The sequence below is a fragment of the Bos taurus genome, chromosome 11 (assembly GCF_002263795.3).
Source record: "Bos taurus isolate L1 Dominette 01449 registration number 42190680 breed Hereford chromosome 11, ARS-UCD2.0, whole genome shotgun sequence".
In the NCBI taxonomy this organism is placed as follows: Eukaryota; Metazoa; Chordata; class Mammalia; order Artiodactyla; family Bovidae; genus Bos; species Bos taurus.
This window is the reverse complement of record NC_037338.1, coordinates 77,302,673-77,330,440: the sequence shown is the minus strand read 5'-3', so window position 1 is coordinate 77,330,440 and position 27,768 is coordinate 77,302,673. Positions and strand designations below refer to the sequence as shown.

The window sequence follows — 27,768 nt, the reverse complement described above, 5'->3', positions numbered from 1 at the left end:
TGTTGAGAACAAAGGGTCTACTTATTGGATTTCCCAGGGGGGAAGGTGTCCGAGTAGAGATGGGAGACTGAGAGTGAAATCTTCTTCCTCCTGGGCTCCCTGACCTCACACAAGGGACAGGACAGGGAGACTTGAGCCACAGAGGATAAAGAAACCTGAATCTGGCATCTGTTGTGTTCCTGCCGTGTTTTGTGGCTTTGTGCATCTTGCCCGGGGTACATTCTGCAGCTTGTGGACGCTTATTATCCATAACAATCATAATAATTAATAAAACCTTTTAAAGGGGGTTTTAATCATGCTTGTGCTTTGCTTCCAAACACATAATAAAAAGGAATTACTTATAAAAGTGACAAATTTATTCCTAATTATACCATTATTTTGTTATGCAATACAAGTAAAGCAATCTTTGAAGCTGGAAAAATGTCTCATGCAGAATTAATTAGAACAGTACGCTGTTTGGAATTAGGCAATTATTTTATTGATATTTCACAACTAGAACTTTGTAAGAGCACCTCAAATATTTTCATTAATGCCAGTAAATAGTTATTTTAAACACTTACCAGTATGAGTTCTCAAGATATACTTTGGACTGTTTTTGGACCTTATGAAAATGTTTTTAATCTGAGAGAAATTTTATAAGACACACGAGTCTCTGCAACCCCAGGGAAGTTTTGAGGAAGCAGGTGGCAATGTTTAGGGAATTAACTTCATGACACCACAGGGGGGTGGCTGCAGAGACATAGCAGTGGGTCCCAGCCGGAAGGGGGTCCAGGTGTCAGCACCTTGCAAATGAAGGAATCAGAGAGGGAGAGCGAGTCCCAGGTCAAACAGGAAGTTATGGGCTAAGATCATAACTCTCGTCCCTGGACTCTCATTTCTGTGTTCTCACTTTGCTTAAAAAATATCGACTTATTTTGCAGGTTATGGAAGTAATACCTATTCATATCCAATCCTCCTTCCTGCTGCCTTCAGACTCATGCCCACACTGACGTCTTTATTTCATTTTTTAGTAGATTAAATAGCTCATGAGTACAGCCATGTATTCTTACTTTGCTTCACACATGTAAAACTTGCCTCTTTGTCCACCTATTCCTAGGTATTTTCTCTCTTAGTTTTCTCCCAACAGCCCATGTTCAAGGCCTGGCTCATAGCACAAATGCTATAAAGATTTGCTTAGCTTTACCAAGCTCACAGCCCATAACCAGAGTGTAGGAGACTCGATATCTCATGAGATTCTTGTAGGCTGACTTCTTGGGTTCAGAGAGAGGTTGTGAGTGAGGAGGCAGCCATGTTTGTGAGACTCCATCAGAGAATATCAGCAACCTCTGGTGGGAATGGACATGCTCATGTAGTGGCCATGGCCTCATTCATGAGTTGTGTCTTTGGATGTCACTGAGGGAGCAAAGTACCTTTTGTTTCCTTGTGTTGTTAAGAACAAAACTTTTTTCTTTTCTACTGAATGTAGCTAATTCTGGGAATATGCATGACCAGAAAACATGTTGGCAGGCAGGTCACTGGCATTCAGATCAGTTGGTTCCACACTCCAAAGGGGGAAGAAGCAAAAGAGCTGTGAGAACTTCACAGTTTGCAGGAAAGACTCAGGCAATGAGTTCACTGACCTCAGCTTTAATCTGCATTGTGTCACTTCCTCACTGAGTACCCTGAAGCAGAGAGATGCCTGCTTTGGGCCTCAGCTGCCCAAATTGTAAAATGAGGACATCAGACTCCCAGTCACCTGGGACTTGTCTGAGATTCACTGCAGTTACTTGCCACACCCCACATGGTGGCTTCTTTTCTTGCCAGAAGCACAGGTCTTGTGTGCTCTGAGTAGCTGAAATAATAAAAACACTCTTCAGTCTTCCACGGCAGCTTGCTCAATCATTGCAGCTCTCTCTCAGCTCGGCTTTGCTACCTAATATTTAACCTAAACCTTTTTGCTGCTTTTGTTTTAGTTCATCGTCACTTGCTCACTTCTATCAATCTACCTATGCATTTCTATGCCACCTCTCACCAGAGTGCTTTGCACCTGTCCTCTCTGAGCAATGAGGTTAATATTGAAGGTAAAATCCATTTCGTAGAGATAATGTACTATAGACCTTTCAGAAGAGCTCTCTATGATAATGAGGAATGAGTTACCATGCTGAGGTTGTTTAAATGTCATTTATTTTAACAAGTGACACTCTGAATTTATTTAAAGTTGACTACAATGAAGGAAGGGTGGAAAGTTTTAAAGTTTCATGAAACAATAATAGAACTGCAAAGCAAGGAGCCCTGAAAGATGGATCTGAATGGCAATTCTGATTACAAGCTCCACCGGAGGCTAGTTGGGCAGAATGCTTCCTGCGACTTTGGAAAGACTCCAGAGACATGGAGATTGAGGATGTCACACAGAGAGCACTGGTTGGGCTCTGACTGCCTTCTCTTTTCCGTGGTGCTCATGTTTGTACGTAGGCACCCATGTGTATGCAAATGTCTGGGCAGGTACACGTGTGCGAGTGAGCTAGCAAGGAAATATTCTCTTTCCTGTTGATGGCACTATTTAACACTCCTCCTGGTGCTGAATCAAGGCTATGAGTCCTGAGGCAGCTGTCACTCAGTTTCTCTCGCTTTCTTGTCTGGAGAAGCCTTTGACTGTCTGAGAATTGAGACCATGTCTTATGCTCATCTCTACCAACAGGAATTAACAAAGTTAGATATAATGATTTATGAAGTGAAGTGAAAGTGTTAGTCACTCAATCACGTCCAACTTTTTGCAACCCCACGGACTGTAACCTGCCAGTCTCCTCTGTCCATGGAATTCTCTAGGCAAGAATACTGAAGTGGGTAGCCATTCCCTTCTCCAGGGGATCTTTCCAACCCTGGGATCAAGCCCGGGCCTCCTACATTGCAAGTAGACTATTTACCATCTCAGCCCCCAGGGAAGCCCAATGATATATGCTTATTCATTGAAAAACTGAGCTTGGGAAGGTAGACAATGGTTAAGAGCTACAGAGTCTCCTTGGAGAAAACATGGTAAAGGGCTGAGGAATTCCTTTCCTTGACTTGAATGAGTGTTCTTAAGGATCTAGGAGGGGATTCATTTGTTTGCAAGCAACAGAAACCAATAAGAACTAATTTAAGAAAGAGGTGGTAGCATAAAGAAGGATTGGTTGTCAGGATATTGGTTTACCTTGGCAACATAGGGCAGCTTTCAAGGGCATGGAAGAAGGGGTTGGAAAGCTGTCAAGGAACCATTGTAGCAGGGACTCCTTCCTTCTTTGTCCTTTGTCTCTGCCTCTCTGCTCACCTTCTTTTCTTCCTTCTTCCACTCTCTGAGACTGGCTTTCTCTCTCTCTCTCTCTCTCTATGTATATTTTGAGCAGAAAATAGCTGCCCAGAAATTCCCAGTTCTATCCTTTCAATTCCAGCTACACACGGAGAAAGCACTGGTTGAATTCAATTCCACTTCCATATTCCTAGGAGAGATCATCTGATGGGTTTGACTTACTTCAAGAGTCCACCCTTAAGAGATAACTATGTATATTCCCCTTGCCCTTCTCTCTACTGGTGTAAATAAAGAACATCTCCCCATTGGTAAATAGTAATAGCAAACATCACTTTTACATGAAAAAAAAAAAGATCTACCCCTGGTCCAAGACAAGTGTGAGCTACTGGGGCCTTGTTCCTGAGTGTGGAAGAGGCAGTTCTCATGGAAGGTGGCCAGTCTGAGATGGGCAAAGAGCATAGAATATTTCTAATACACCAGGGAATTTTAGAGCATACATAACACTGAACTCAGAATCCACTCCACCCTGTCTTCCTCATGAGGGAACGTGGCATAGAGTAGTTAGCCTATCTAAGTGAAATGATGTCTGAGGTGGGTGATTTCATGAAGAGTTAGATCATAACAACATTTTTAAAGTTAAATAAGTTATTTTCTTTTCAGTCCAATCAATTCCCTATTTGAACATTTAAGATAATTATAGGTTACAGGTAAATTATATATTATACTCATGCTAAATTATAACCCATCTCCACCAATTAATATTTATTGAGCAATGAATGGGCAAAATATGCTAACTTAGGGATTCCAGACCTGAGTGTAATTAGGTATTTCGGCTGGGAAAGATTATCGCTGCATCTTCCCAAACATCCCTCCCTTCTCTCCCCAGTGTATGTGAAGGGAAATGTGGAGATAATATGCTAACCCTTCGCTTATCTCTGAAGTTGTTTACACAGGGAAAAAAATCAATTACTTTAAATATTTTAGATTCTATTTCCCAGTAACTAACCAATTGCAATTTATGATGATCTTAAGAGCCAAGTAGAAGAGTGAAATGTAATGTTCTATATTTTTCCTTCCTTTAGGGCTTCTTGTGAGCCTCTCACATGCAGGCACGGAGGAGATGACAGCAGAGTTGACAGCCTGGTGCTCCTGAGCCTGGGATCCAGTTTGGGAGACAGACTGGTGAGTCCTCTTGGCATCTCTGGTCGTGCGGTCCAGTTCAGGAAAGGCGGTTATCATTGTGCAGAAAGTAGAAACCACAGGATATCTGTGGCTTTGGTGACAGTGAATGGAACTTAAAGTTTAGCAATTAGTAAAGCATTTTGAAATCCAGAAATTAAGGTTTAAACCATGCAACAGATGACTGTTTTAAAGGAATGACTATAATCATGCAGGAAGATATGGCAGTAGACCAGTGATTTAACATTTGTCAACCCCAATGATGACTTTAGGACTTCCCTCGTGGCTCAGATCGTAAAGTGTCTGCCTACAGTGTGGGAGACTCGGGTTTGAACCCTGGGTCGGGAAGATCCCCTGAAGAAGGAAATGGCACCCCACTCCAGTACTCTTGCCTGGAAAATCCCATGGACAGAGGAGCCTGGTAGGCTACAGTCCATAGAGTCGCAAAGAGTCAGATATGACTGAGTGACTTCACTTCACTTGTGATGACTTCTCTTCACAAAAAGGATTAATACCGAAACCTTAAGGATGCTCTCAGTCTCTATGGACTACTTGGGCAGTCAGGAAGGGGAGGGCAGAGGGAATCAGAGAGGGTTGGAGGTTGTCCATGGCAGATGTGACACAAGTGGGGCCTTACATAGAAAGCACATTGACCATCAGGACAGCTTGACAGAGAACACATTTCCTGGCCTGAATCCTTTAAATCTGGAACCCTATTATGGTAGGAGTTCATATGCAGTTTCCATAGGACATTCCAGTTTATGCCTGTCTGCATTTGGATGATGAAATGCTTTATCCCTTACTTATCTCAGACATCAGCACACACAGAGGTTTTAGAAACCACCACCTGTGATGGACTGATTCACTCTTCAAGTTGCATATATTAGTGGAATCCTTTGTAAGCCTGTACATTCTCTCTTCCACCCATATTTGTATTTCTGACAGCTCTAAATATCCCACCTAGCATACAGATGTGCACTCAGTGCAATTTCTACTTCCCAAGCTTCTTCTATGAGTTTTTCCCTTTGAATCTTGCAATTACCAAGGGATAGGCAGAGACTAGGCTATTACTGCTTAGAGATATTAAAGCACTTACTCAAGGTGATCATGGTTGTCAGGGGCAGAGCCGAGTAGAACTCAGACTCCCAGTTCCCAGGCCAACGCTTTCCCTGCCATATGAAGGGCAATGCCATATACAGACTGAGGTTTCTAGCCTGTCTCCCTATCTGGGTTTTCCCGTCGTCAGCATCCTATGTAGTCAGTGTCCACAAGGCTTATAGAACCAAGAGAGAGACAACAGAACTACAGATGTGGCAACTTAGACTACAGGTTCATTGTTAAGTGTCTATGTTACACGGCTCCTCCCTCCTTTTAAAAACATGTCTGGTTCTTTATTTCTTTCCTATAAAGTGAGAGCAATGAGATTAATCACTTTCCTATAAAGTGAGAGCAACTCTACTCAGGAATTGTAATGATAAATATATATGAAAAGAGTGCGGTAACATTTAGAAAAAAGAAAATGCTCAATATTTAAAGTAAACAGATACAGAAATATAATAGGTTATTTTCCCCAGAAAGAGCCTTAAATGGTTGTGCACAGAAAGGCTACTGCAGCCTTTGTTTAATCACCAATCCAGTACCCCTAAAGCCCTGAGAGCTCTTGGTCACCATTGTCTCATCTCTGCATGTCACATGCAAAGTGATTGTGCGATGCAGTGGGTATAAACCATCCAAACTTTAATCTTTGTAAAAGAAAATGGAAGGCACGTCCTACACATAATGTCCATAATCTGCATTTTGGAATTGAGAAAGGCGTGTTTGTCCTTTTTAGAGGCACATTGATTATACACACACTTGCTTAAGGGGCCATGGTTTTCCCTTTCACTTCCTCACTGGAACTGTTGGGTGTGCTGCTGTTTTGTTCTAGAGAAGGCATATCTGAGTCCAAAGGAAATGCTAGCGATTTAATAGGAGATAAAGTGATCCAACACAGCTCACACACACAATAAATGAAATGAGAGGCGACAGACTTGTAATGTGTCCTTAATGTAATCACAGCTATATTCCAGGGATGGAGGTGTGATCTCAATTTGTATGGATGCACACGACTTTCTCATTTGAGATCATCATTAGCAGGTTGTACGCACCTTGTTGAAATGGGAATCTGCCCCATGGAAATTTAATGCTCTTAATGAAACTAGAAAACATCAATTGTGACAGAAGGGACTGGGCTGAGTCAGATCACCCACACAGCCTAATGGCCTGATTTTCAGCGGTCAGTACTAAAGAGTCTAAATTCTGCCCTTGACTCAGAACAACACAATGCACTCTCTTCCCAACACTGATGGTGAAGAGAGGACCAGCCACCAATTACACTGATATCACAAGACCACGTTTATGGGGTGGGGCATCACCTAACACCTCTTGGAGATATGATTTATAAACAGGGTTTGATTCTTGTTCCTATTCCTCTGCAAGGTTATTTACATTTTAAAGAAGGCTTTTGTCACTCATATTTCTTAAACCCCTAGATATTACTATGGCTTTTTATCTGTTTATTATCACATTCAACCTGTCTCCTAGTTATTTGTGTCTGCGTTTTATTTTCTCCGGCAAACTGTGAACCTTTTGATATTAAGGTCCAGCTTGTAATCATCTTTGCTATCCCTCCTTGTACCTTAGCTCAGGGCCTGAAAAAGAGACAGCTTGCATTTGTGCTTGGTGAACTGAGTTGAAACACTTCCTTTAAGTCCAGCAAGCAGGGCCATCCCTCTGGGTAAAAGCCTGCAGAGAAATTAAATTAATCAATGTATTACTTGCTTTGTCCCTCCCCTGTTAACTCAAATTGTGCCATATTATTAGCTATGAGGGAATTCTATTTAGGAAAATACTCTCCTATAAATTTCTGACTTTGTTTACAAATACATTTTATACTTTCCAAACTTAGCTAATGTTTCAAACTCTTTAATGGATTATACTTATAATTAAAAGTAGATTCTCCTTATCCAGACTTCATCACTAAGCATAACCCAGGATTCTGAGGATTGGTATCATATAAGGAAATCAGAAGAACTAATGCAGCTGAGCTCAGTTTGGATTGTGTAATTTGTTCATCACATGGCCTCGGGCAAGGGGCACCTGTGGGTCTCAGTTGGTTCAGGATTGAAACAGTTATAATCATACTTGTGCTGTGTGCTTCACAGGGTTATAATGAAACTAATGAGGTGATTGGTGTGAAAACACCTATAACCTGCAGAGTTGTGTGTAAATAAGAGAGTTTATGGGAAATAAAGATGGAAAGGATTAGATATGCTAATGTCCCCATGTTGCAGTAATTCAAGACTGTTTCATTCTAGGATTCAAACAACCTGACCAAGACTGGCAAGCCCATGGGGGCAGGGACAAAGTGATCTAGTTGTAGGAAAAATAACACAATTCATGATAAGAGAACTGAGCACACAAGGATGTTCTAAGGGCAGGGAGTTGTGGACCAAGGTGGCAGCATCTGCCAGTGTGTGACTTATCAAGCTCTTGGCTTGCCCCTCTCCCATAAACCACAATTCCAGAACTCTTAGGAGAGCCCTAGGAAGTAGAGGATATAGCAACAAGGAACGACAACAACAACAGCCAAAAAAACGAAATGTTCCACTGACATCACTGTGAGATTGTGTTGGTGAGGAAGCCCTGTTCTGGTTCCCGTGTTGTAACATGTAACTCCAAGGGGAAATGGAGGCCCTTTTACTTCAGCGTGGGAGAGGGAACGAGTCGGAATGTAGTTAGAGTTACAGAAGACACAGCCTGGGCTGGTCACACTGAGGGCTTCAGCACTTACAGAAGGAGTCATGGCAGTGGTAGCACCCAGGGTGGGCACACCCAATTTGGGGTGGCCATGCCCAGCACCTGCTGCAGCAGGAGAGCACGCACCTATGAATAAAACAGGGTGCCAATGACTCTGGGAATGATGGGCACTAACGGCCTTGCTCTGGACATCACTGTGCCCTCCTTGAAGATAGGAGGCAGCAGTGTGGTGTCCCTGCATGAGGGGCACTAATGTCTGGTGGGCTTGGCATCATTAGCAGTTTTGGCATCACGGCAGTTTTGGAAGGCATGGCAATAACGGCACCTGAGAGGATTGGTGTGGCAGCATGGTAGCTAGAATAAATTTCATGAACTAATGGGAGAACACCATGAAGATCAATTACAGAAAACTGAGAGGGTACATGTTATGCAAGCGGTGGTGAGAATCAAGTCTGGGGACCCCACCAGTGACACAGGTAGGAAGAGCTGAGTGCCTATATTGCTTCAGATAGGAAAGGATTACAGGCCACTGTCAGCATAGCTCCAGCAGCATCCGTTGATTCCAAATTATTTAAATAGAGGGACCTGTCTGCTGCTGGTGTGTTGGAAATGCTAGTAAGGAATGCGGGGGCCCTTAGAGTCTGGGTAGGAGGTGGTTATCTTCAATGGTAAACAGGATGGGAGAATGCTTTTCCTGTTTCTTCCATTTACCATCCCCAGAACCACAACCTTCTCTGGCCCAGGAAAGCACCCCCTGATACCTTAGAATTTACATTTCACAATGTTAAAACAAGATCGGTTGTAGATAATTTAACCCCAGGAAGCTTAAGCCAGGGACAATCAAGCAGGGCTTCAGTAAAAGAGAACACCAGGCCTCTTTACTTCTTTACCCTGGGACTTTATTTCTGAGCCAAGAAGATAACACATCTTAATAGCAAGCAGCTGAGTTAACTAGATAAAAGGTTTCATAAACAGTTAGTGAAATCTTGAAATCAGAGAAACGGGAGATTCACAGCCTTACTTTGCTTGACTGGATCTAAATGTACATCACTAAAAGCAACACAGAATGAGATGGTGAGATACCCAGCACTGCTCCCACGAGCCGATGCACATGAGCTTCCGTTCATTCATTCATTCCACAAATAGATATTGAACACTACACAGTTTCCTCTCAGCTTATGTCTGAGGATAAGAGATGCCAGAAGAATCAATCAGCTAAAATGGATTTAATGATCTTACAAGATAATGATTACATTAAACCAATGAGTAGGTGGTGCTATAAAAGGCCATTTTTCTGTTCTACTGGTCAATAGCAAAGAAATAGAAAACCTAAAAAGCTTAGATCCATAAGTAAAATAATGGTACTAGGAATTAATATAAAAATGTGCAAGATGACTTAAAATGAATAAAATTGACATGTGGTGAAAGGATCAGGATTATAAACTTTGGTGATTTATATGGTTAAAGCTATGGTTTTTCCAGTAGTCATATATGGATGTGAGAGTTGGACTATAAAGAAAGCTGAGCACCAAAGAATTGATGCTTTTGAACTGTGGTGTTGGAGGAGACTCTTGAGAGTCCCTTGGACTGCAAGGAGATCAAACCAGTTCATCCTAAAGGAAATCAGTCCTGAATATTCATTGGAAGGATTGATGCTAAAGCTGAAACTCCAATATTTTGGCCACCTGATGCGAAGAACCGACTTATTAGAAAAGACCCTGATGCTGGGAAAGATTGAAGGCAGGAGGAAAAGGGACCAACAGAGGATGAGATGGTTGGATGGCATTACTGACTCGATGCACATGAGTTTAAGTAAACTCCGAGAGTTGGTGATGGATAGGGAAGTCTAGTGTGCTGCAGTCCATGGGGTCTCAAAGAGTCGGAGATGACTGAGCGACTGAACTAACTGATATGGTTAAAAGGAAATGATAGGCAAATGAAAATAGAATAATTCAAGAAAAAGGAAGAAAAGTTACTTGATGGGAAGAAAGAGGTCTGGAACATTTTAGGAAATTGACTTTGGTGAAGGGAGGGGATAGAAGTGAGACTGGAGGGACTGAGAGCCCGGGGTACATGGTAGGGGGCTGTGGGCTTGTGAACTACTGCTGGCCCCCAAATGGACCACCTATAACCAAAAGATTTTAAATAAAGTACACATTCAAGAAAATTCCAATTACTGTGGCAGCAGCTAGAAAAAGGGAATATCAAAGGAAGTATCGAGGGGGAAAAATGATTGATTCTGAACAAAGGAAAATTAAAGATCAAAAGCAAGAAGATAAAGGAAATCATACTGGTTTTGGACAAAGACTACACGCATTCCGAACCTATAAATAGATAAATAGGGAGTAATTTTCTGAAAAAGTTAATGAAATGGAGCAACAACTGAGATATGGAAAATAATGATTATGTGACGATGGGAATAAAGCCAGTCAAATGCTACCACATCAATTAAGGAAACAGCAGGCCTCCAAAGCAGAGACAAAAATAATACAACTTCTGAAGACCCAACATTTACAAGACAACATGAAAGAACCAAGAGAAACATGTGCCTTTCATTACTAATCTGCTTTTACGTGAAATATTACCAAAAAATACTTTAAAAAAAACATGAAAATTATTCAAATTGCAAAGCAAATTCTTCAAAGCCCTGTGCATTTCATCAGAGCAAGTTTCACTCTGTGCTCCAGTGTGATCTCTGGGCCCTGGGCCCTCATTTTTGTGGGTGACCACTCTGCAAATGGTGATATCAGCTCTGTAGATGTTCAGACCCTCCAGTGGACACAGAAGGTCCATGGCCTCTGTGTCCATTGAACTCTTGTGTTGACTCCTAGCTCCCCTCAGGGAAAGAAGGAATACTTTTAGTTATTCCTTTTCTGGCTCCCGCCTCCCAGTTTCTGATACTAATGAGTAATCTGTCCATGGAGCCCGTCTCTAGACACACCTGCTGAGCACACAGTTGGATGAACAGTTGGACTGAAGGATTCGGTGTCCCTGACGACCTCTTTCTTCCCAGTTACCAAACCAAGGCAGATACTAATGTTCTTTCCGATGTCATTAATTAGCTGTGCTTCACTGGCTGTGAGTGGTACAAATGAAATTTCGTCCTCAAATGTTCACTCTCTTCCTGGCTTCTCTCATTTGTTTTGACATCTGTTTATTTCCTCTGCATCTTCGGTGACTAGCAGAGTTCCTAGCTCATTGCCGATGTCAGTAAAGTTTTGTCGAGTCAATAGATCTTCATATACTGACCTTCCTCCATGTTAAATCTGCCACACTAACCCCTGCCTCCACCTGTTCCTTCTCTGTCAATTTTTCAGGCTCTTTCTTACATACTCTGTCTCCAAACCATGGGAGCCTCTGAGTGTTTTGTCTTAAACCTTTCTCTCATCCCATTTTATATTTTTGCTCTTTCCTTTTATTTTCTTTTAATCCTGTTTATGTTTGTTTTAGCAGAGTAAAATAGTTAATTTCAAGGCAGTGGATAGATCACCAAAAGGTGAAAAAACAATGAATGCTTTTATAAATCCAGAACTCAAGATCTTATTTAATTCCTCATAGGTACATCTTCTTCAAGTATGATTTGCTAGAAGTGGGGAGGGCTTCCCACAAAGCTTATTTAAAAATAGCAAAACACAAACTGAAATAGCATACATATTTATAAAACATAATATGTAAAATAAGTATAAATATTACAAGTTAAAGAAAATAGTAACACAAATCTGTAATTATAACTGAATATAATTTTCTACCCATTTATAATTATTTCCAGTAAAAATAATTCTAGTTTTCTGTTTATGCTTGCCATTTCTTCAACCTATACTAAATTAAAAAAAATTGAGGTATGAGTTTCTGGTAGTGGGTTTAATAGCTCGTGATAGTGTATGTTTGCTTTGTAATTAAAAACAAATTTATTAACGTTATACATGAACATGATTTAAAGTGTCAAATATGTCTTCAAAATTTCTTATGAAAACCTACAGTCCCTGATCCCCTGCAAATATTTCCCACTTCTCATGTGAGTGTTCTATTGTCATAACAAATTATGACAAACTTGGTGGCTTAAAACAACATATATTTGTCATCTCCCAGTTCTGGAAGTCCGAAGTCTGACATAGCTCTCACTGGGATATAATGAAGATATCAGTGGGGTTGCATGCATTTCTGAGGGCTTTAGGGGAGAATCTGGTGTCTTGTTCATTCAGGTGTTGGCAGAATTCAGTTCCAGGCAGGTGTAGGATGGTTGCTGGCTATCAGCCCACAGCTGCGTGGCACCCTGATCCTTAAACTAGCTGCCTACATCTCAAAATAAGCCACAGGGCTTAGGAGCCTTCTCATCTTGCCATCTGTGTCTCTCATCTCCTGCTTTTCTTGTCTACTTTTAAGGATTCATGACCAGATTGGGCCCACCCTGATAATCTAGGATAGTCTCCATTTTAAGGTCCTTAAGCTTTCTCATATCTGCAGTTACTTTTGCCATTTAAAGTAATGTTCATGGATTCCAGGAATTACAACTTGGGCATCTTTTGGGGTAGGGGCATTATTCTGCCTACTGTATCATAGGTACCCATATTCAGATCTTCTGGGTCATAATTATCCTAGTATCTCTAAATAGAAACACTTTTTTTTTTTTTTTTTAGTTTCTGTAATTGTGTGCTGCGTGTGCCGTGCTTAGTCATTCAGTCATTTCCTACTCTTTGTGACCACATGGACTGCAGCCCTCCAGATTCCTCTGTCCATGGGAAATCTCCAGGCAAGAATACTGGAGTGGGTTGCTATGCCCTCTTTTAGAGGATCATCCCAACCCAGGGATTGAAACCAGGTCTCCTGCATTGCAGCAGATTCTTTGCAGTCTGAGCCACCAGGGAAGCTTGGCTTCCAATTATACAAGAAGATATAGCCACCGTTTTCTACTCAGCCTCCTATAAAATATATTCACTTCTTGTCCATTTATCTTTCTTATTTGGTCAAATTAAGATGTGATCAAATATAGTTTTTATATTGTTACTTTATAGCTGAATTATATGTTATGCTATCATAATTTTTTTCTGCCAAAACAACTTGTTCGTTAAATTGCCTCTGTATTTCTCTCTCACTTATATCATACTGCTTCCCAGTTGTGTAAATTCCTTTCCTGTCCTGTTTCTTCTAATCATGTTAGGTATTGTCAGTTCCATCTCCTAGTAAAACTCCCAGGATTTTCTGGCCTGTTCAATTTGGATTTATTTTTTTCTAAGTACGCTACCCAACTGTATTATGGGAGTCTCTCTGTAACTACATCTTTAACATTCTTTTCACTTCCTATTGTGTGGGTTCTCACCTTGGTTTTTTTTTTTTCCTTTATTTCAGCTGAATGCATTCTTCAGGAACTGCTTGATTAAGAATGTAAGGGAAGCAGAGTATTTTAGACTCAGGCATCGTTTTCCTACCCTCAAACTTAACTGAGAGTTGACTGGTTTTAAATTTTAATTGGATATTATTTTCCATCAGGATTTTGGACTAAACATTTAGTTGGCAGTCGTAAGCTTGATCAATCCCCCTGTTCACATAGCCTTCATTATCCCTGTCTTCAGTGGTGATCAGCATCCTGCAATCTAGAGAGTGTATGCTCAATGACTCAGTTGTGTCTGACTCTTTGTGACCCCATAGACTGTAGCCCACCAAGCCCCTCTGTCCATGGAATTTCCCAGGCAAGTATCCTGGATTGGGTTCAATTTCTTCCTCCAGGAGATCTTCCCCATCCAGGGATCAAAACCACATCTCCTGCGTCTCCTGCACTGGCAGGTGGGTTCTTTACGACCTTCTATTTTATTCTATCCAGAGGAAAAAAATTAGGTTTCTGCAGTGAGCAAGGAGTTGCTTGGAATGGAAGGAAGAACTGGGAGCCTAACTGCTTCATAAAATTTTCTATTAGCCACCCTCTTTTTAACTGTATATTCCCACCCTTCAATATACATACATATATTCTGGGTACTTAGTTCTTCAGATTCCAGAGCCTAGGGGATTTTGTAAATGAGGATATTTCACTGTTTACCTGGTAGCTCATCTGGTAAAGAATCCGCCTGCAATGCAGGAGACCCCAGTTAGATTCCTGGGTTGGAACGATCCACTGGAGAAGGGATAGGCTACCCACTCCAGTATTCTTGGGTTTTCCTATGGCTCAGCTGGTAAAGAATCCGCCTGCAATATGGCAGACCTGGGTTTGATCCCTGGGTTGAAAAGATCCCCTGGAGAAGGGAAAGGTTACCCATTCCAATATTCTGGCCTGGAGAATTCCACAGACTACAGTCCATGGGGTCGCAAAGAGTTGGTCACGACTGACTGACTTTCACTTCACTTCCACAGGTTAGGATTTAGCATTCTCCAACCAGCTAAGGCAATTAATACTGACTACTTTCCAGCTTTAAAATACTGTTGCTATTGTATTCACTTCTGTTCTATTTACCATTGTGTTTTGTCCTTTTACAATTGCTTTACAATTGATTTTCTATCTTTATTTAGTATTCATTATGGCTGAATTCAGTTTGTGTGATCAGCTGTCTATCTTTAAATGACAGTCCCCATCAACTTTTAGAGTTCAACTATTTTTCTGTTACTGTTGATAGGAATGTCAGAGTTTCTATTAATAGATACATTAGCCTATTTGAGGTCTACTTTTAAGTTGTCTGTTTCCTACAGGACAACTTTACCTAGATATTTGGTCAAATTGTAGCTAAAACTCAACTGGAAAACTTGAACATATTCCTTCTAGGCCAGTGGTTCTTCAGGCCTTCCCTTTATGTCCATGGATATCCTATTTTCCATGTTCCCGAACTATTCAGCCAGGTTGCCAATTTATCCCTTAGTTCAGTCTGTTAGTAAGGCACATTGATTTTTTTCTTCATGGCATTTCTCAAATGTGACCTTCCTATCTCTCACCATTTCTTTCTTCCTTTCTAGGCTCTTGTTATGTGTTAATAGGATTATTGCAAAACAGCATATTGACAAGTTCTGTTCTCTCCCATCCTTCCCTTCCCCTCCTTTTTCCCTTGCTGAAGACCACTGCCACCAGGATAGCTTCTACCTGTATATTTGCCCTCCCTTTCTCTTTGGATCAAATTTAGACTTGATTGTCAATGTCTGGATATAGAAAATACTCAATAAACACTTGTGAAGGGAGCAACTAAATGGCATTCAGAGATCTCTATCAGAGCTTTTCACTTTGCCTAACAACATTTTTGTCTAACTGAATAAGGTGGATCCTCTCCACTTGTCATGATGTTTCTCCCCATTTCCTGTGTAAATCCTCATTCCTACTTTAAGCTTGACCTTCCCTTAGTCTTTTTACCTTGCCACCCACATCTGTACTTCCTCAGTGATCTACTTTATCTGTAAACACTCAAGGCATCTTGCCCTGAATGTCAAGAAAATATGGAGCTAGCTGTCTTAAAAAAATATGTTTGTCATCTGCTGTTTTGCCTGCATCTGCATTTTCTTCCTCAAGCTCTTTGAGGGTAGGGATTACATCTACCATTTCTCTCAAACTTATCAGTATGTACATGAGTTGGCAGATACAAACTGGTATATTTTAATCTCTTTCTACAAAAATATCCTTATGCAAAGATGAGTAAGGACTTCACTCTAAGTCATGTGCTTAAAAACTTTGTCATTTCATTGAATTTGACTAATTTTTTTTTTTTTGCATAAACTGTAATTTATTTGTGTCAATGTACTGAGTCCAAAATTTGACTCCACCACTTAGTACTATTACAGCTTTGGACTAGTTACTCAGCTTTTATATATATCGGTTTTCTCATTTTTAAAACAAATACGGTAGTTGTTTCAATCTTATTGTTAATAGGGGCAAATAAATTAGTTAATCTGTGTAAAGCACTCAAGACAGTGTGTTAGTTGCTCAGTCGTGTCCGACTCTTTGTGACCCCATGGTCTGTAGTCTGCCAGGCTCCTCTGTCCATGTGATTCTCAAGGCAAGAATAGTGGAGTGGGTTGCCATTTCCTTCTCCAACTCAAGACAGTGCTAAGCAGTTATTAAGTGCTCAATAAATATTAGCTACTATTTAAAAAAAGATTATTTTCCTCTGATAATTGCATTAACTTAATGCTTCAGAAATATGAACCACATTTATCCTGTGGTTTCAGAGAATCAGGGTGGGGCCACACAGCAGACCTTCATATAGTAGAGTTGTTGAGTCATCAAGGCAACCATGGTGTGGTCCTGCTTGGAGAGACTGAACTCCAACAACTGAGCCTTGTCCCACATCACAGAGGAGCAGAGACCCGCATTTCCCACTTCTCTAGCCTCAATGTGGCCATCTCAGCCCACAGCCATCTCCACTCTTTAAAATATGTGGATTTGGATGATGGTTGTCCCTCAAAAGATTCCACATAATGACACCCCTATACCCTGTGTGCCTGGATTTGGCTTTTATTTTAGGATTTCAAGAGTGCCCACTATAAAGAAGAAACACTTCTGTCTCATGATCAAACCTGGCTCTTTTGTTTTATTATTCAGAGTGTCTCCAAATTACAGTCCAGTGTTATCCCTCTGTGATTTTCAGGGGAGACTTGAAGAGGGTAGGTTTTAGATTAAATCTTGGAACCTTGGTGTTGCAGTAAGAAGTGAGGAAAAGAGAACAGAGGGACTAATAAAGGGATTAAGAAGTTGTTTCATCACTAAATCGTGTCCTCTTTTACAATCTCATGGACTATAGCCCACCAGGCTCCTCTGTCCATGGGATTTCCCAGGCAAGAATACTGCAAGGATCTGCCCAACCAGGGGTTGAACCTGCATCCTCCTGCATTACAGCAGATTCTTTTACTAGTGAGCCACTGGGGAAGTCTGCCTGAGATGTAACCAGTCTGCCTGAGATGTAACCCAGAGTGCTATAAATTACCTCTACTTGAGATTTGCTTCTCAATGCATGTCTGCTCTAACTATAAGTGCTCTGGTTCCCAAAATACTTCTTCCTTTTCATGTCCTTTGAAAATCTCATTCCCTGAGATATCTCAGACTGGTATGAATGGGTAAGTGCCCTTTAATTCTCTAAAGTTACATTCAGTGATATCATTTTAGCAGATTAAGAGGTGTTTTAGGAAGCATCAAGATTGTGGTGTCTTCTTCTCAGTTATGGCACATGGAGAAGCCACTTGATTCCTGGAGGTAGAGAATGATGTCTCTCCTGAAGATAGAAGCGTCTGTTATGTCCACTTATCTCAGCACAATGTCCATTTGAGGGAAATGCTGTGCTCTATCTCTGTTATGGAACTCATGTGTCCTTCAAGATCTTGTGCTGTAATATGAATTAGGATAGGATACAACACCAGATTATGAGTTCATTCAGGGCAAGGATGGCTGAAGCCAATTGCCAACTTGACTTTTTCTAAAGGAAACTGCATGACTTGGGTGCTGTCTCTGGGTCCTTAGTCCTAGAGCCCTTCTATGAGGCCAAACCTTGAACATAGGAGGGAGGTGACTTATCTGAGATGCTCCTTCTTCCCTTTCCACTCACTGGTGGTGCCCTAATACTTTTACCTTCTGCTTTAACCAGATATTCTCCCAATCACTGCCCAGTTCGCCTTGGGCTCTTTTCTCTGTGAATAATCTTTCACTTAAGAGATTTGAGGGAGCAGCTTGAGCATTCCAGAAGAAAGACTTTTTTTTTTTTTTTTCAATAGGGGTTTTTGTCTACCTACTTACTTCTTCTGTCTGCAGTAAGGTAGTTGTAAAAATGACAAAGCATAGGTCTTTGGTGGTTTTTGTTTTTTGCTTGGCCTGAAATTCATCTCAATGGCTTTTTTTTCCCCCAGTAAATGCTCCCCCCTTTAAAACTGGTTAACAATAGGCATCATCGAGAAAGTATACCTGAAGCCTCTGTGCATATGAAATCAATGGAAAACTCACAGCAGTCTCCAAGGACTCTTTTCAAAACCACCTCGGACCCCATATCTCAGAAAGAAACTCAAAGAAGCTAAATATCATTGCCATGCATGAGGCATTTCACTACTTGCTACTTTAATTTCAAAAAAAAAAAGAAAGAATACAACTCTATTATAAGGAGCACATAGTCTATTATCTCTTGATAATAACCTTAAATAAATGTCAAACACAGAGGTCTAAAATTATTTCTGGCCTCATGCATCACTTATGTTCTATGTGATGGCCCTGCAATTGACTAAAAATAATGAAATGTATTCATTATGCAGAATTGTGTGTGTGTTTAACTCTTCCAGACCTTGGTGCCCAGATACCCTCTCTGATAATGTTAAGCCTTTGCATAAATGGAAGGGCCCCAAGTAAGCCAAATTATAATAAAGTGCCTTTGTCTCCCTTCTTTCCTTTGTTTGCCACCTCCCTTTGATTAGCAAGTCCTGTTCATTGATCTTCATCAATCCAACCTAAAACCCACACCCCTTCCTCCTCATCCTCATCTGCTCCATCTACATTGGCGGGTATCTTCACTGAATTTCTGCTCCAGCCTTACTGGTTTCGTCTCCAGCCCCTCCATACTACTACCAGAGTAATTTTTTTTTTTTTTTTAACCTGTGAAACTAGGCTTTTATATTCCAACTTACTTTCCCAAGGTTAAAGCTAAACTTTATATTTCAAATACAAGCTTTTATGATACTGCTCCTGCCTGTAAGTCTGTTTTGCAGCACAAACCTATAAATGCTCCCCACTTTAGCCATAGCTATAATCTTGTAGGTGCTTGAACACTCCATTCTGCGCCATGTCTCTGGACTTCTGTTCATTCTATTCCACCTGTCTAGAATCCCTTTCTCCTCACTGTATGCCTGCTTATCTCCTTGAGGTCCATCTAAGGTCAGTAAGTTGTCACCATCTCCACCAAGACTTCCTACACTGCCTATGAATCTCTCTGAACTCCTTCTTGTTCCCGAAACACCTTATATGTCAAACAATCCTAAACTCATCTCCACAATGTCATTTTTGCTCGCCCTTCTCTTTTATTTTCTTTACCAAACTCCCAAGCCCTTCTCTAACCTCCCATGTCAGAATCTGGGAATAAGGTCCAGGAGTTTGTATTTTTGTTTTTTAATTAATTTTTAGTTGTGCTGGATCTTTGTTACTATGTGTGGACTTTAGTTGAGGCGAGCAGGAGCTACTATCTATCTGGCTGGGGGGGTGCGGGCTTCTCATAGTGATGGCTTCTCTTGTGTAGTACAGACTCTAAGGTGCATGGGCTCTGTAGCTGCAGCTCGGGGGCTTCTGCTTGCAGGCTCTGGAGGGTGGGCTCAGTAGTTGTGGTGCAGGGGCTTCATTTCCCCTCAGCATGTGGGATCTTCCTGGACCAGGGATCAAACTTATGTCCCCTGCACTGGCAGGCAAATTTGTAACCACTGAACCACCAGGGATATCCCTCTTTTCTCTTAATAACTGGCTGTATTTTAAATCTCTTCTGGGAAATCATGCTATCTTTGTAGCCCTAGGATTTAGCATAATGTCTTTAGCACATCTTGTACCAAATTAATGTATTTAAGTGAATTAATGGGATGGACTTGTACTTTTAAGAGATAAGTGGGAATTTATGTCTTTAAATAAACATTGTCTTTCATGACAGAATTTTCTTGGAAGTGAGAAAAACCTCCTTAATCCAGTGAGGAAAACCCCAAACCTGATGGAAACTCCTCTTTGGGGCCTGCTTTTGGAGCCTAGTTATAAATCACACAAGGAAACTGGGCTCAGCTTCACTAGCACATGGCCAGTGTGGCAGAAAATGAACTCCCAGCTTCATCACCCCACTTGACTCATCAGAGTGGGCTCTGAGTGACTTTTGAATGAGGTTGAATTTTATTTATTTATTTATTTTTGGGCAATAAAAGATATAGTTCGCTACAATTGAAGATTTTAAAAAATTCCTTTTTAAAGAGGGGCCCAGACGTATTATAAACAAAGGTAATATCCTTGGAATACATATATTATCCTTGGATAACACACAGTCCATATCCATATCCTTGGATAATCATAAATAGTCCTATGGGGACTATTGGAAGAATTGACCTCAGTTTTTACTGGAGACATTGTCTGCCCATTTAGTAGTCCTGTGACATGGAGGTAGCTTGGGCCTGGTTACAAAAACATGGCAGTTTAAATTCAGAGGCTTTAGACTTGATTTCTTACCCTGTTGCTTGCTACTTATGTGGCTTTGGATAAGTCACTGACTTTAGGAGAAAATGAATTTCAGACTATTGTGCTAAAACGAAGACATGAACATTCCAGAATGTAATAATCAAAGTATCTATTAGCATGTAATTTATTTTTAATGATTGAGCATCTACTAGGAACTGGGGCTTCCCTAGTGGCTCATAGGGTAAAGAATCCACCTGCAATTCAGACCTGAGTTAGATCCCTGGATGGGGAAGATCCCTTGGAGGAGGAAATGGGAATACACTCCAGTATTCTTGCCTGGAGAATTCCATGGACAGAGGAGCCTAGCAGGCTACAGTTCATGGGATTGCAAAGAGGACTGAGCTAAGCGACTAACACTTTTAAACTAACACTATGAACTAAAATTTTCATGGTAATTTTCTCATTTAATCCTCTCAAAAAACAATTCATAGATAAGGAAACTGAAGCTCTCAGGGAGATCAGAAAATTTGCTCAGGGTGACACAGGTATTACAGAGTAGCAAAATGCAAAATTTTTCTCTCAATCTGACTCCATAGCTCATATTCTTAAGTACTTTTTTCCCTTTTCTCCAAAATTATCACCAAATCTGGACCCCCTAGCAGTATGAATTCAACATGTTGATGAATATAAATTTTGGACTATTTCCTTGTCAAACTATAATCATAGATCAAAGCTTTTGGTGGACCTTATAGGTGAACACCCTACATTATATACATATAAAATTCAACACAGACATGAATTTACTCTCAAAGTCCAAAATACACTATGTAACTCCCCTGGAGATCCCTTTCGAACCTTCAGTTATCCCTTTCAGTTATCTGGAGATAACTGATGTATCTCCACAAAGGAATTGGAGAAGGCAATGGCACCCCACTCCAGTACTCTTGCCTGGAAAGTCCATGGATGGAGGAGTCTGGTAGGCTGCAGTCCATGGGGTCGCAAAGAGTTGGACACAACTGAGCGACTTCACTTTCACTTTTCACTTTCATGCATTGGAGAAGGAAATGGAAACCCACTCCAGTGTTCTTGCCTGGAGAGTTCCAGGGATGGTGGAGCCTGATGGGCTGCCGTCTATGGGGTCACACAGAGTCGGACATGACTGAAGTGATTTAGCAGCAGCGGTGGCAGCAGCAGCAGAAAGAAATGGCATTTTTTATATTTTTGTAGAACTGTCATGTGGAAGAGGATGCAGATGGATTCCAGAAGGCAGAAGTAGGACAATGGGATGGAACTCACATGGAGACATGGTTAAGTTTAGTGCAAGAAGGAAATAGGTGACCCTCAGGTCAGCCTACCAACAGAGCAGGCTGCCTTGTAAGGCGTGGTGCTTCCTGTCACTGATGGTGTTCAAACAGAAGGTGAAGGCATCTTCTGCCAAGGATGCCATAATCACTAATCCAGGGGGATGTTGGATCACTTGTCCTGTTCAGTTCAGTTCAGTCGCTCAGTTGTGTCCGCCTTTTTGGGACCCCATGAATTGCAGCACGCCAGGCCTCCCTGTCCATCACCACCTCCCGGAGTTCACTCAACTCACATCTATCGAGTCGGTGATGCCATCCAAATATCTTATCCTCTGTTGTCCCCTTTTCCTCCTGCCCCCAATCCCTCCCAGCATCAGAGTCTTTTCCAATGAGTCAACTCTTTGCATGAGGTGGCCAAAGTATTGGAGTTTCAGCTTTAGCATCAGTCCTTCCAAAGAAATCCCAGGGCTGATCTCCTTTAGAATGGACTGGTTGGATCTCCTTGCAGTCGGGACTCTCGAGAGTCTTCTCCAACACCACAGTTCAAAAGCATCAATTCTTCAGCTCTCAGCTTTCTTTATAGTCCAACTCTCACATCCATACATGACTACTGGAAAAACCATAGCCTTGACTAGACGGACCTTTGTTGGCAAAATAATGTCTCTGCTTTTGAATATGCTATCTAGGTTGGTCATAACTTTCCTTCCAAGGAGTAAGCGTCTTTTAATTTCATGGCTGCAATCACCATCTGCAGTGATTTTGGAGCCCCCCAAAATAAAGTCTGATACTGTTCCCACTGTTTCCCCATATATTTCCCATGAAGTGATGGGACCAGATGCCATGATCTTAGTTTTCTGAATGTTGAGCTTTAAGCCAACTTTTTCACTCTCCTCTTTCACTTTCATCAAGAGGCTTTTTAGTTCCTCTTCACTTTCTTCCATAAGGGTGGTGTCATCTGCATATCGGAGGTTATTGATATTTCTCCCAGCAATCTTGATTGCAGCTTGTTCTTCTTCCAGCCCAACGTTTCTCATGATGTACTCTGCATAAAAGTTAAATAAGCAGGGTGACAATATACAGCCGTGACGTACTCCTTTTCCTATTTGGAACCAGTCTGTCGTTCCATGTCCAGTTCTAACTGTTGCTTCCTGACCTGCATATAGGTTTCTCAAGAGGCAGGTCAGGTGGTCTGGTATTCCCATTTCTTTCAGAGTTTTCCACAGTTTATTGTGATCCACACAGTAAGGTCCCTTATCGTCTTCAGCATTTGAAATTTCATAGGAAACCTAAGACTGTGGTGACCCTGCCATGCTCAGGGGACCATGCATCTGCCAGACCAAATACTCAGTAACTTAGAGTAAGAGGGGCTCTGGGAAGGTCCTTCAAGACACAGACAATGGCAAAGATGATGTCTCAGTGTCTCTCCTAGTTTTTGCCAGAAACAGAAATACCAATGCATAAGTCTGTGCACAAATTAATCATCAAATAAAACAGCAGCAGCTTCTTCTGTCATTGATATTTGTCAACATAATACTTGCATATTAAATGGACAATGACTGCTGGAAGTGGTGTCTAAAGATTCAAATGGCTTTCTTTAATGGCACTTGTAACACCATTCCTTGTGTATACATTTATTTATTAATCCTTTCAACAAAACTGTGCATGTAGGTATTATCCTTATTTAAAGATGAGGAAACAGGCTTTAAGAGCTGTGTTGTCTTCATTGCTGAAAAGTAAAATGAAAGGCATAAAGATCACAGGAGGCAAACTGAGAGGACCCAAGGTGGTTCCTGATAGAAAGCTGTGGAAATCTGTTGCATAAAGGAATAGATGACATGTCCCCATTTGTATGAACAGCTTCTTAGCTGTCCCCTTTCCAGAAGTTGGGATCACATCTTTAGTTCCACCTTTCCTTACCCATCACTTTCTTGATCAGTGGTCCACCTTTCAGTTCCTGCTAGTAAACTTCAGTATCTCAGCCACTGGTCAGGGCTGATATAAACTCCCAGGTATTTATATCTGGCCAGTGTTTGCTGAAGTTAATTCTCAGTCTGGTATATTAAATGGTATGTATTCAGTAGAGAGTGGAAATCTCTGTTGTAATGATCCCTCCCCCATGTCAGTAAATAAATCATTATGGTTTTGTATCAAGGATGATCCAGAGGGGATTTCTAAAATTATCATCTTCCCCCACATTTCCTCATATCTCCTCGAATAAACTTAGTCATTAGAGTCTGAGGTTTTTGCATTTAAGTTTATGCCAACCCTAATCTGTAAAACATAGCAGGTAGGTATAAGGATTAGTAGATAGTTCAGAAAATAGAATAATAAACAGCAATGAGAATGAATGAACCATTGCTACATGCAATGGTATGGATAAATCTCAAGAGATAATGTTAACCAGAAGAAGTCAGATATAAAAGAGTACATGATGAACAATTGTATTTTTGAAAATGTAAAATGTGGTGTTTAAATAAGAACGATAACCCTTGTAGAGTAGGTATAAGTAGAACTCCAGCAGTATTTTTGAGGTTCTGCTGAGGTGTGTTTGTTTTCCTTGAACCAGGGTTTAAAATTTCACTTAACATTTATGAATAGTTTTTTTTTTCTTAATGAAGGCTATATTTAAATAAACAGATTACCCAAAATTTTATTTAGACAGAGGAGACCACACCCAGACCTCTATAAGTTCCTGGGAAGTAGGTGATTTCCCTGAGTGTGTGGTAAGATCTTCACGTAGAGGACTGACAAAGGCTCCTTGACAACATCTTATCTGCCACACACACTCCAAACACTGGAGGATCTCTCCGGTCTCGTGACCTAAGTGGCAGAGGTGCCAGTCTGGCTCTCTTGGCTTGTTGCCAAACCTTTCTTGCTCTGGGATCTTGTTCTAGAAGCCTTCTAGGTTCCTTGGCAAATACAATAGAAGCGCATGCTACCTGAGGTATGTATTAACTCTGAAACCCAAAGAGACCCATGGCGCAGTGTGCCCCGTTTTGGTAAGAGGAGCAAAATGCAGCAACTTATCCTTCTTGATATACCCTAGATCGCCAGACACCAAGTTTTGCTGAGTTGGCAGCAGGCCCTTGAATTTCTGTGAGATTCATTTCCTATCCTCTGGTGCACATGTGCCTTTCAGTGTATTTGCAGAAGTTACTACTTTTGCCCACCAAGTGCACTCAGTAGAACTAAAAACCTGGATTTTTTTAATGGTAGAAAATACACACAAAAGGAATGTAATGTAAATTACCTCTAAACCCATCACAGAAACCTTTATACACACACATGTATATGGGGTATTTCTGTCATATTTTGTAGTGGTTTTCATTTAATGTATTATGACCATCTTTTGTGTCATTTTTCTCCAATATGATTAATGTTTACTTAGCAATTACTGTGTCTAAGACACTATATTTACCTTGACTATCTTATTTAATTCTCTGAGTTACTCTTGAGGGAAGGATCATCAGTACCTTTATTTTTTCTGTGTAAGGGAAATGTCTCATTAAATGTGTAACTTTGCCCCCAAAGCTTTGAAGTTACTGATTTATTGTGAAGTGAGAACATATTTAACTTTAACATCGGAAGCTAAAAGTTGCCTGGTCTGAGATCAGAAATAACTACCACTTATTCCCACCGTATTACCTATTCCTTATAGTCTATGGTACCTGCAGGCTGCACCATACAGAGTAAAGGCTCTTAAAGATGCTATGGTGTAAATTATGACAAAGGACGGGAAAGTTAGTCCTGGGTGGAACAGTGAGGATATATTGCTGGCCTTGCCAGCCAAAGTCAACTTTTTCATCTTTACTGACGAATGTAGAGAAAAAAACATTTATCAGATCAATTGATCCATACTGGTTCCCACGGTATATGTTGACTTGTTCCAACAATGAATCCGTATATTCAGGTGAAGTCATCATGTGATTAAGTTTTTACTAATGATTGTCATCTCCAAGATCAGTTAATCTTTTGCTTGGGCAAATTGAGTAGGGGTGTGGAAGGACCCATGTGTCTTTCAGTCCTTTATGGTACCACTAATCTCTGCAGTCTCTCTGGTTTACTATTTTGATAGGGGGAAACAAAATATTTTCCACTTTACTTTTACTATAATAATAGCCCATATCTGGGACTTCCTGGTGGTCCAGCAGTAGAAACTCCACACTCCCACTGCAAAGGGCATGGGTTCCATTCCTGATTGGGGAACGAAGATCCTGCATGTCACGTGGTTTCCAAACAAACAAAAAAGTAGTCCACATCCTACAGGTCAGGCTGTATGTGGAGAATTCTACCAGAATCTGGGAAAGTAAACACAGAGTATGATTAGTGACTCTTTGGGTCCACTGTGAGTCTGAACCCAACAAAGTTCCATTAATCATCCCACCTTCATAAAAGCCTCTTTTCTCACTAAAGTGGGATTATGGATCTCTGTGAATTAAAGTCGATTCATAGCAGTGTCAGTGATTCCTGGAAAGTGTGATTACTTTATCTTGGCCATTGCATTATCACCTGGTAAATAGTTAAGCCACAGACTCCTCTGCAAAGGCCAGGGAAGGATTTACAGTATAAATGTTGGCAATATGGCAGCATCATTTCTCAAGGGGTCTCAGTCTCCCCTTTCAGTCCTTCTGTGTCTGTGAATACTGGGGGTTGATTGACAGGGCATGACTGTTTTTTGTGGCGACTCAACTCAGACTTCTGTTCCTCAGACCTAGAGATCCTTCATTTAACATAGGTCACTTTTGAGTCCAAATTTCAGTCAACCAACCAAGCAAGCTGGTAAAATCATTCCAAACACTTGAGTTAAAATACTGAGTCCAGAATCTCTTTAGTAAGCCTATGTGAATAAATGTGATTCAATCCAATATTAGATTCTTTCCATTCTTATCCAATAGTCTTTGGTCCTATTCTCACACACATGGATTTGGTTGATTTAAATTGTAGAATTTATGTACTTATTTGGGTATGTATTATATCTCTTCACTGGTCATATAGTTTGCACCTCATATAGTGTGACTCAGCTGCTAGAACCTGAATCTGATTATTACTAAAGGAGTAGGAAAAGGTGCTGAGGATATGTCCTCAGGACAATCAGCAGGTAACTCAATTCCAGGAGGGGCCATTAGAAGAGCATTAAGCAAGGGAAAACTAACCTCCTCAGGCTACTTGGCAAACTGTAGGGATTAATGGTCACCAGCTTACTGAAATCACCTCATATGTCCTCAATGTAATTTTCAGAGCCCCTCTTATGTCCATTCAGCTCCTTAAGTTTAATATGAGAGCTTACAAAATTGAGAATTTAATTTTAATTCAACCATCTGTAAGATTAAACTTTGAGTTTGGTTTTCAAAAATCTTGAGCTCTTGGCTCTAGGATATCAATGTTTTTCTTAAGGCAGCCAAAGAGACTTCCAGGTCTCTCTCTGTATTAGTTTTCTCTTGCTGCATAACAAATGACCACAAACTTAGCTGCTTGAAGCAACTTCCATTTTATATCTTGCAGATTCTGTGTGTCAGGATTCCAGGTACAGCTTAGCTGAGTCCCTAATTTAGGGCTGCGCAAAATGACAGTCAGAACTTCCATTGGAACCGGTGTCTTCACTGAGGTGCAAGACCTCCTCCAAGCATACAGATTTCTTGGCAGAAGCCATTTCTTTGCAACTGCAGAAATCATGAAGGCTGTTTTTCTTTCTTTTTTAAAAGTGATTTATTTACTTTATTTGGCTGTGGTGGGTTTCCATTGCTGCACGGGCTTTTTCTCTAGTTGCAGAGAATGAGGGCTACTCGCTAGTTGCGGTGCATGGGCTTCTCATTGTGGTGGCTTCTCCCGTTGCAGAGCACAGGCTCTGGAGTGTGTGGGCTTCGGTAGTTGTGGCTCCTGGGCTCTAGAGCACAGGCTCAATGGTTGTGGCACACTGGCTTAGTTGCCCCAAGGCATATTCCCGGATCAGGGATTTGAATCCATGTCTCCTACATTGGCAGGTGGATTCTTTACTGCCGAGCCACCAGGGAAGCCTTGGCTTGTTTCTTTAAAGCCAGCAGAAGGATCTCTCTCTAGTCTGCTGTGATGTAGTCTTCTATAACATAATGTAATTGCATTATGATGGGATTTGTACATTTTTCATGTTCTATTAAGTCACAGGT

General features: G+C 41.0%; 1 long non-coding RNA gene across 1 annotated transcript in view; it reads left to right on the top strand.

The window, feature by feature from the left end:
- LOC112448818 (uncharacterized) overlaps nt 1-27,768 on the top strand; it is a 412,466-nt gene that overhangs the window by 340,763 nt on the left and 43,935 nt on the right. The window contains exon 4 of the long non-coding RNA XR_003037249.2: nt 4,348-4,447. This is a non-coding gene — a long non-coding RNA (uncharacterized lncRNA). The remainder of the gene's footprint in view (nt 1-4,347; nt 4,448-27,768) is intronic.